This window comes from Myotis daubentonii, chromosome 15 (assembly GCF_963259705.1).
Source record: "Myotis daubentonii chromosome 15, mMyoDau2.1, whole genome shotgun sequence".
Taxonomy (NCBI): domain Eukaryota; kingdom Metazoa; phylum Chordata; class Mammalia; order Chiroptera; family Vespertilionidae; genus Myotis; species Myotis daubentonii.
In genome coordinates, this window is record NC_081854.1 from 26,671,369 (window position 1) to 26,682,310 (window position 10,942).

Below are 10,942 nucleotides of genomic sequence, written 5' to 3' on the forward strand. Positions count from 1 at the left end.
GAGAACTGCAAAGCCTTCAAAAAGTCTAGAAGCCTGATCCATATTTGGGGGACAAAGAGACTAAGGGTATAAAAGGAAAGCTTCGTCCATATTCATCACTCAGGATTTGGAGACTGACGCCCTGAGTCAGGGCACTAGTGCAATCTGCAATAAAGGCTACTTTTCTGAATATCCTCTTGAGTGCCCGGCTGATTAATTCTCCCGTGCCACCTGGCAGCTTATCTGCACCAGTGAGAGATAGAAACATCAATGATGAGAGAGAATCATCGACTGGCTACCTCCTGCACGCCCCTTACTGGGGATTGAGCTAACAACCCAGGAATGTGCCCTCGACCAGAATTGAACCTGGGATTCTTCAGCCTGCAGGCTGATGCTCTATCCACTGCGCCAAACCAATTAAGGCCAGAGAAAAAAAATCTTGAAAGAAACCAAAGAGAAGCAATGCATTATCTATGTGTAAATAACAACTCAAATGATGGAAGATTTCACATCAGAAACCATGGAGGCCAGAAGGAAGTAATTCAATATTTTAAAGTGTTGGAAAAAAAAAAAAAAGAACTGTGCCCTTCCCGCAGCCGCCCCCTCCCCGCAGAGCCCAGTCGGGGCCCCTGGGGTCGCTGTGGCGCCCCCGGAAGCAGGCCTGGCCGTGGGGCAGAAACTCTAGCGCTTCGGCCGAGCAGATGAAATGTGTGCGTCCTCGCCAGGCTCAAGGCCGTTTATCGCCCCGGCCTGCACGGGGGTGAAGGGGGCCGGACCAGGGTTAGCGAGCCCCGGGGTGAGGTGTTGCCCCGCCACCTTCCCCTCTGGCCCGGCCCCTTGTGCACGGGCGCTGCCCGCGGGGAAAGCCCAGCCCAGGGCCTCATGTTCCGGTGCAGCGCTGACAGTTGTGAGGACAGCCAGGCGTCCATGCAGCAGGTGCACCAGTGCATTGAGCGCTGCCACGCACCTCTGGCTCAAGCCCAGGCCCTGGTTACCAGCGGGTTGGAGAAGTTCCAGGACCGCCTGGCCCGGTGCACCATGCATTGCAACGACAAAGCCAGACTCCATAGATGCAGGGAGTAAAGAGCGTCAGGTGAAGCGGCAGCTGGAGAGTTGTGTGACCAAGTGCGTGGATGACCATATGAACCTCATTCCCACCATGACCAAGAAGATGAAGGAGTCTCTCTCATCCATTCAGAAATAGCAGTCTTTGCCATTGGCCATGGAGGCTGAGGGCAGGAACCTGTTTAAAATGAAGAGTGCGAATGTTGGTCTTTTAAGCAGTTTAGGGATGAAGAAATTAAGGATGGCAGCAAGTTTAAGGCATGTGTCACTTGCCTCTGGACTGGGTTCTTTTATGTTTATTCTTGAAAGTGAAATGGGGGGGAAAACTGGTGCTAAAGTTTGGGTCAGAGAGTTTTTGAGGGCCTAAATTTTATGTGGCAAATGCTTATCCTGGCAGCAAGCATTTCCCTCAAATGAAGCCAGAGCCCTCTGAGGTTCTGACAAGCTGACAGTGTCCTCTGACCTGCCAGTGGTCTGGTGGGAGGGGAGGGGAGGTGTTTCTGTTTGTTGCCAACCTCCTGTTTACCAGAAGCATTACCACACCATTGTCCATAAGCTGTGAAACAAAACCCATGAGGTTACTAATTGAGAAGCGGAAAAACGGTTTCTGAGTATTGGTTTGGTTTTAGGTACAAGGGCATAAAGTTCATTTAAGATGTGGAGTTGAGGGAGGTAGTTTGGATAAGAACTTGAAAAGGTTCCTTTGGATAGATATCATTTCTGTCCCAGATGCGGACATGCATTTAAATGCTCACACATTACACCTTTCAGCTCGGAAACCCTACAGAAACATGAGAGGCAATGTCACCCTGGACATGGAAGCAGACGTTCCTTCTCACTGGCTGCCGTGATGGGTCCTAAGCCTGTCTACAGCAGAGTGACGGGACCATCTTGCCGTGGTACTCCACCTTGAAGGGCAAGAGGGTTTTGATTGTGCTGTATACCAATATCCAGGAATAAACAGTGAGAGAGGAACTGTTGCTGCTTCATTAAGAGTTACGAACTACTGGATTTGGGAAAAAAACTGGTTTTCAGGAATGAAACCTGAATCCAGTATCGCTTACGTAGCCCCCTCAAATAACAGAGCCCTACTGAGACAATCTTTTGGCAATAGGAAGATCAAGGGAGAAAAAAGAGAGGCAGCCCCCCATTACCAAATACCACTTTTGCCGGGCCCTTTGCAACATATAGTGTTCCTTCCCCAGCTCTGGCACCTTACTGTTTTGATAAGGAGCTGCTGTCTTTTTACCAACTTATTACTTGAAATGATAAAATAGCTTGTCTGTTTGCTGTTTCAAGACTGTGATATATTTTCCTAATGTCTGGTTTTAAAAAATAAATAAGGTTCAATTTTCCTCTAAAAAAAATTGAAAAAAAAGAAAAAAAAAGAACTGTCAACCCACAATTTTATATTCAGTGAAAATATCTTTCATAAATGAAAATGAAATAAAAATATCCTTAGATTAAAAGAAACTAAGAAAATTCATAGCCATCAGAACTACTCTATAAGAATTGCATGCCGAAATCGGTTTGGCTCAGTGGATAGAGCGTCAGCCTGCGGACTGAAAGGTCCCAGGTTCGATTCCGGTCAAGGGCATGTACCTGGGTTGCAGGCATATCCCCAGTGGGAGATGTGCAGGAGGCAGCTGATTGATGTTTCTCTCTTATTGATGTTTCTAACTCTCTATCTCTCTCCCTTCCTCTCTGTAAAAAAATCAATAAAATATATTTTTAAAAAAAAAAGAATTGCTAAAGGAAATGTTTTAGACAGAAGGGAAATGATACCAGAAGGAAGTTTGGAACCTTAGGAATGAAGGAGAGAAGCAGGAATAATAACTATCTAAATAAATAGAATAAATTTTGTGGGCAGAGCTCAAGAGATTTATCTCAGTGCTATGGCCGAAGCAACGCTGTGAGCACACTCCAGCAAACAGGCTTCCTTGGCACACCAGGGAGTGGCAACGCCACAAATCTCCAAGAGCCACCTACTCTTAGCCCCGACCCTCACGCCCATTGGATAACATAGCAAGCGTGTCCCTATTGTATTGGCTGCTTACCCCTTTATATACGGGTGTACTTCCTCAATAAAGTTAGATCTGTGTCTCTGAACCTGGTCTCCGGAGTTGTGCATGCAGGACGCCCCAGCGCGTTGGACTCGGTTGTCCTCACCCCTGAGGGACCCCCTGTTCCAAAATTTTTCTCCTTTTGAGTTCTCTAAAATATTTGATAGGCGAAAGGAAAAAAGTGACATTGTTGATGGAATTATTAATTAGTGTAAATATAATTTATAATAACAATAACATAAAGGGGGAAGGTAAAGGCACCTATTAGTGGTAAGGTTTCAAGTAGTAAAATTTTGTTTCTAAATACACTGTGAAAAGTTCAGTATGCATTTTTAATCTCCAGAGTTATCACTAAAAATTATTCAAAGATATAGTCAAAATTGTAATGAATAACTTAAAATGGAGTACTATTCCTAGTTTATTAAGTGGTGTTTTTGTTTTTGTTTTTAATCATAAGAGAACATTGCCCTGGCTGGCGTGGCTCATTTGATTAGAGCATTGTCCCATATATCAAAAGGTGGCAGGTTCGATCCCTGGTCAGGGCACATGCTGGGGGCAGCTGATCAATGTTTCTCTCACACACATCAATGTCTCTCTCTCTCCCTACCTCTCTCTAAAATCAATTTTTTTAAAAAGAAAAAAAGAAATTTCATCTTAAAAAAAAGAATGTTGAATTCTGTTGGTGCTTTTTCTGCATCAGTTAAGATAATCATTGTGGTTTTTGGTTTTTTTTAATTCTGTTTATGCACTGCATTACATTGGTTGATTTTTGTATGTTGAGCCCTTCTTGCATTCCAGGAATAAATATAGTACAAAATTTTTTTTAATATAACAGTACTACTGAATTCAGTTTGCTAGTATTTTGTTGAGAATTTTAAATTGGTGTTCATAAAGGACATTGGTCTCTAGTTTTCTTCTCTTGTAGTGTCTTTGTCTAGGTGTGATATCAGGCTTATGCTGGCCTCATAGAATGAGATAGGACATATTTTAAATGTTTGGTAACGTGAAAGAAAAAGGGGCTACCTGGCAGACCCTACAAGCTCAGTAACTGAAAGTAGCCATGCAATGTTCCAATCACAAAAATTCCTCACTGAGTAGGTCATAATAGGAACTCACATCCTAAGGCCATATGACACATCGATGTTTACCTTGAGCAAGCCATATCCACTGTTTTTGTGCATCTATGATAATCTTAGAATTGAGAATGATCTCCAGACCTACGGAGAGAAGCACCTTGGCACCAGGACCAGACAACTCCAACATTCTTCATTGTTATTTTTTACCCACTTATTGCTATAAACTATGTATACCAAATGTTAATTATCCTGCACCCACCAATGTAAAAAAGAAAAAGTATCTCTCCATTTGACTTGTTATGAAATCCTAGAGATGCCCCCACTTTACTTTCTCCTGCCTTCTTACTCTACCACCAATGGATTTCACATCTGCCTTGTATCTTCTCCTTACACATTCTCATGTGTAAAATAAACTGTAAAACTGCTGTTCTTCAGAGCATTTTCTCAGTCCTTTGAGGTTTTGCTTCTGGGTATGGCCCTCAACATTTGACTTAAATAAACTTTTTAAACGTTTCTTTAGACTTGGAATTTCTTTTGTTAACAGTGGGATTCACCAGTGAAGGCATCAGGTCTAGAACTTTTCTTTTTTGGGGAGATTTTTTATTTCTGATTCAATCTCCATGCTATTATAGGTCTATTCAGATTTTCTATTTCATCTATTTAGTCTTGTTAGGTTTTGTGTTTTAAGGCATTTTCCATTTCATATAGATTATCCAATTTGTTGGTATATAATTATTCACAGTACTTCTATAGTCATTTTTAATTGTGTAGAATTAATAATAATGTTCTCACTTTCACTTTCATTTTTTAAATTTGAGTTTTCTCTTTTTTTCTTAAAGGCAATTTTATTAATCTTTTCAATTATTGGTTTCACTGATTTTTCTCTGTTGTTTTTCTATTATCTATTTTGTTAATCTCTACTCTAATCTTTATTTTTCCTTTCTTCTGCTAGCTTTGGGTTTAGTTTGTTCTTCTCTTTATAGTACCTTAAATTGTAAAGTTAGGTTGTTGATTTGCAATCTTTCTTACATTTGATGTAAACATTTGTAGCTATAAATTTCCCTCTAGCATGGAAATTTTCCTGTTGCTGCATCCCATAAGTTTTGGTACCTTGTGCTTTTATTTTCACTCATCTGTAAGTATTTTGTAGTTTCCTTGTAATCTTTCTTTGATCCATTGATGTTTTGTTTTTTTTAGTGTATTGTTTATTTTCCAAAATTTTTTGAATTTTTTAGTTTTACTTTTGTGATTGATTTCTAACTTCATCTCATTGTGGTCAGAGAAGGTACTTTGTAGGGTATCTATTTTTAATGTATTATAAGCATATATATTCTTCTTATGAATGATATATCCTGGAAAATGTCTGTGTGTCCTTGAGAAGAATATGTATGCTATTCTTAAGAATTCTTAAGAAGAATATGTATGCTTATAATACATTGGGTAAGGTATTATACATGCCTGTTAGATCCAGGTGGTTTATTGTATTAAGTCCTCTATTACCTCACTTATCTTTTATCTGGTTGTTCTATTTATTATTGAGAGGAGGATATTGAATTCTTCAACTATTATTATAGAAACTTAAATTCTGTTTTTGCCTCATATTTTTGCATGATCTGTTTAGGTTTGTAAAGGTTTATAATTATTGTAACTTCTTGTATTGAATTTCTATTAATATAATATATTTTTTGTCTCTTGTAACATATTTTCTTTAAACTCTATTTTGTCTGCTATTATTATAGCCACACACTCTCTTTTGGTTACTATTTGATGGAATATATTTTCCCATCATTTCACTTTCAATCTATTTGTGTCTTTGGATCTAAAACGAATCTGTTGTAAACAACATGTTTTTATTCATTCTGCCAATCTCTGTCTTTTAAAAATATATATTTTTTATTGATTTCAGAGAGGAAGGGAGAGGGAGAGAGAGATAGAAACATCAATGGTGAGAGAGAATCATTGATCAGCTGCCTCCTGCATACCCGCTACTGGGGATGGAGCCCACAACCTGGGCATGTGTCCTGTCTGTGAATTGAACGATGACCTCCTGGTCATAGATTGATGCTCAACTACTGAGAAACACTGGCCAGGCTCAATCTCTGTCTTTTAATAGGAGCATTTAATTCATTTACATTTAAAGTAATTGTTAATAAGGAGGGACTTACTTTTACCATTTTCCTTTTAAATTTCCAAATACCTTATAGTTTTTTAGTCTCTCATTTCCTGCATTACTGCCTTCCTTTGTGTTACGTTGATTTTTTTAAAATAAGGAAGTGTTTAAATCTCATTTTCTTTTGTGTATGTGCTATAGCTATTTTCTTTGTGTTTACAATGGGAATTATATTTAACATCCTAAAGTTATAATACTCTAATTTGAATTTATACCAGCTTAATTTCAATAACATAACAAAACTCTATTTCTTTTGGTTACTGATGTACAAACTATAATTTTATACATTAGTCTCTTAAATTATGTAGAAAACAAAATGTAAAGTTACAATCAAAAGCTGCAATAATACTAGCTTTTAGATTACTTTTTAAAATGTATTAGTCATTTAGATGATATGGAATACAAAAAGTGCAGTTACAAATCATTATTAAAATAATATTAGTGGAGGAACTAAGATGGCGGCATAGGTAAACACCTGAACTTGCTGCCTCGCGCAACTGCATCAAAACTGCAACTAAAAGACAAAACCGATATCATCCAGAACCATGGGAAGGCTGGCTGAGTGGAAGTTCGACAACTAGAAGGAAAGAGAAAAGCTCATTGAGACTGGTAGGAGGTGCAGAGGTGCGGAAGAGCGGAGGTACGGAGGCATGAGAAATGGGCTGGCAACTGGGTACACTGTGGTCTTTTTCAATTGGTAGGGAGAAACAAGCTCCTGATTGCTCTGAACTCCAGTTCCAGGTGAGACTCTGAAGACCCAGACTCATACGAAGAGAAACTGGACTGTCAGGCATCGGGCCGGAACGAGGGAGGCTTTCTCTCAGAGGTGCTTGCAGCGATCATTTTGCCTGCATGGGGCCGGGGGACACAGAGACCCAGGTACCTCTCCGGGGAAGGACTGGTGGGCAACCATTGCCGTTTGCTCTGCCCTGGTGATTCCCTGAGACCCCGCCCCACCCAATTTACAACCCCACCCAAGCTGTGCGCAGAGACTTTTGCATATGAATGGCCTGGCCTTTTGCAATCTAAAACCTAACAAACTGCAGCTGGGTCAGAGAGCCCCAAAGCTTCCAAAAGAAGGCTTAAGGCTACACAGCAGCCTGCATTGCTTTACAACTGGGCCTCATCTGGGCACCTCCAAACCCCAAACAAAGAGGAGGAATCTGCAGATCTCTCTGTAGCTCCTGCTGGGTGGCCACAGGCAGTGGTTTACTTTGCACCTCCGTGGAGATCCAAGAGCCAGTGTACCCAGTGGTCAGAGTGAGACCATACCAGATTACAACTCTTCAGATCCATAAGAGACACATTCAGGGGGCAGACTCAGTGAGCACCAAAACCCTACTGAAGCAAGTCCTGCCCCATAAGGGTGTCTCCAGCACAGCAGTTCTCCCATTGTAGACACAACTGGTCCTCACAGCCAATTGCCTGGAGGTCAAATCCTCCCAGTTAAGCAATCAAGGATTAACTACAACAAGACTGTGTGCATAGCCCACAAAGGGGTGCACCAAGAGTGTCCACCTCAGGTAATTAAGGAGGCTGAGCCACTGGGCCCTATAGGCACACAAAGCCACTCTATCAACACAGGGAAGCAGCCAAAATGCAGAGACAAAGAAATAGGTCACAAATAAAAGAAATGGAGGCAAGCAAACTACTGAATATAGAGTTCAAAACCACGGTTATAAGGTTACTCAAGAATCTTCTAGAAACTGCCGATAAATTTAGTGAGACCCTCAAGGATATGAAAAAGAACCAATCAGAAATTAAGCATACACTGACTGAAATAAAGAATAATATAGAGATCCAACAGCAGACTAGAGGATCCCAAGAATCAAGTCAAAGATTTGAAATACAAAGAAGCAAAAAACACCCAACTGGAAAAGAAAAAAGAATCCAAAAATATGAAGATAGTGTAAGGAGTCTCTGCGCCAGAAGAAGAGAGAGAGCAAGATATTGAAAAGCTATTTGAAAAAATAATAACAGAAAACTTCCCCTACCTGGTGAAAGAAATAGACTTACAAGTCCAGGAAGCACAGAGAACCCCAAACAAAAGGAGTCCAAAGAGTATCATAATTAAAATATCAAGGGCAAAAGACAAAGAGAGAATCTTAAAAGCAGCAAGAGAAAAACAGTTAGGTACCTATAAGGGAGTACCCATATGACTGTCAGCTGATTTCTCAACAGAAGCTATGCAGGCCAGAAGGGAGTGGCAAGAAATATTCAAAGTGATGAATAGCAAGAACCTACAACAAAGATTACTCTACCCAGCAAAGCTATCATTTAGAATTGAAAGTCAGATAAAGAGCTTCACAGATAAGATAAAGCTAAAGGAGTTCATCACCACCAAACCAGTATTATATGAAATGTTGAAGGGTATTCTTTAAGAAGAGGAAGAAGAAGAAAAAGGTAAAGATAAAAATTATGAACAACAAAGTGACAACAAATACATATCTATCAACAAGTGAATCTAAAAATCAAGTGAATAAAAAATCTGATTAACAGAATAAACTGGTGAATATAATAGAATCAGGGGCATAGAACGGGAGTGGACTGACAATTCTCGGGGATATGGGGGTGTGGGGGTGCAGGAAGAGACTGGACAAAAATTGAACACCTATGGATGAGGACAATTGGGGGGAGGGTAAAGGTATGCAGTGGGGTGGGAACCAGGTGGAGGGGAGCTATAAGGAGAAAAAAGAGGGACAACTGTAATCTGAACAATAAAGATTTATTTAAAAAATAATAACTATAATAGTAGCTTTTTATTTGCCCACACGTGACATTGTGATTTATAATAATAAATATATGTATGATCTCTGTCCCCATTTCTGGCACAGAACTTCTAAAACCCTTGGAATTTTCTATGATGAGAGTGATAAAGTTGCCTTTTGTTATTTTAATGAGGAAACTTTTGGAAAGTGTCTAAGAATGGGGGCTGTTGCCAGTGCAACCAACCATATTGTTAAGAGTAGGGATTTTTAGTCTCACTACACGCCTGGGATGGAAGAGGGAACACTGATTTAATCAGTCATGCCTATCTAATGAAGTCTCCATAAAAAAACAAAAGGACAGGGTTCATAGAGCTTCTGGGTTGGAGAACACATGGAGATTTGGGGAGAGTGGCACACTCAAAGAGGACATGGAAGTTTTGCACCCTTTCCCTATACCTTGCCCTATGCATCTCTTCCACCTTGCTGTTCCTGAGTTATTTCCTTTTAATCCTATCTAATAATAGAAAAACATTGTAATTGACCATACTTTCCTACGCCTCCCATTGGCTAATCAGCATGATATGCAAATTAACCACCAACAAAGATGGCGGCTAATTTGCATACTGCAGGCAGGGTGGGTCAGCGCCATCCCACCTGCCCTGCCAGCATCCAGGCCTGCTATCTGCGACCCGGGGCAGTGGGCATCCCATGTGCTACCCGACCCAGGGCAGCGGGGTGGGACAGCGTGGCTCCTCTGTTACCCTAGCTTCCTCATCACAGCACCCTTGGGGGCCTAAGCCTTTAGTTGGACATCCCTGGAGGGCTCCCTGGTGCCAGAAGGATATCTGACTGCAAGTTTGGCCTGATCCCCCGGGGAGTGGGCCTAAGTCGACAGGTGGACATCCCCCAAGGGGTCCTGGACTGCATATGGGCACAGGCTGGGCTGAGGGACCCCCCTCACCCACCCACTGAGTACACAGATTTTTGTGCACCGGGCCTCTAGTCTATATATATATATATATATATATATATATATATATATATATATATAAGCCTAAGTGACTGTCTGACGGTTCAACCATTCAACCAGTCGATCAGGAGCTATGACGTGCACTGACCACCAGGGGCAGATGCACAACACATAGGCATGGAAACAGGAACAGACTGAAGTGGGGAGGGGAGAGGGTGGGATGAGATTAACCAAAGATCTTATATGCATACTAGAGGCCTGGTGCATGGATTCGTGCACCGGTGGGGTCCCTTGGCCTCGCCTGCAGGGATAGGGCCAAAACTGGCAGTCCAACATCCCCTGAGGGGTCCTGGATTGTGAGAGGGTGCAGGCCAGGCCGAGGAACCCCACCAGTGCATGAATCCATGTGCTGGGCCTCTAGCAAATCCATAATCTAGTATGTAAAATGTTTCTCTGAGTTATGTGAGCCACTCTAGAAAACTAACTGGACAGAAAAGGGGGTTGTTAGAACCTCCAATTTATAGCCAGTAGATCATAAGCACAATCTGGATTGCAATTGGCATCTGAAGGGAGAGCAGTCTTGTAGGATTGAGCCCTTAACCTGAGGAATCTGATGCTAACTTTGGGTAGATAGTGTCAGAATTGTTGAATTGTAGGACACAATTGGTGTTGAAGAATTACTTGGTGTTGGGGTAAACAAACCCACATGCCAGAATTGGGTGCAGAATCTCACCATATATTTTAACTTTATTGAGATCTTTATTTCTTCATATGGCTTCCAGTTACTGTCTAGTGTATTTTATTACATCTTGCAGAACCTCCTTAAGCATTTGTTACAGGGTATATCTAATGGAAATGAACTCCCTTAGCTTTTTTTTTTTTCAATCTAAGAATGTCTTAATTTCTCACTT

General features: G+C 41.1%; 1 pseudogene; it reads left to right on the forward strand.

Moving 5' to 3' along the window:
• Positions 1 to 834: 834 nt before the first annotated feature.
• LOC132217009 (protein FAM136A-like) lies at positions 835 to 2,383 on the forward strand (annotated as a pseudogene).
• Positions 2,384 to 10,942: the final 8,559 nt, after the last annotated feature.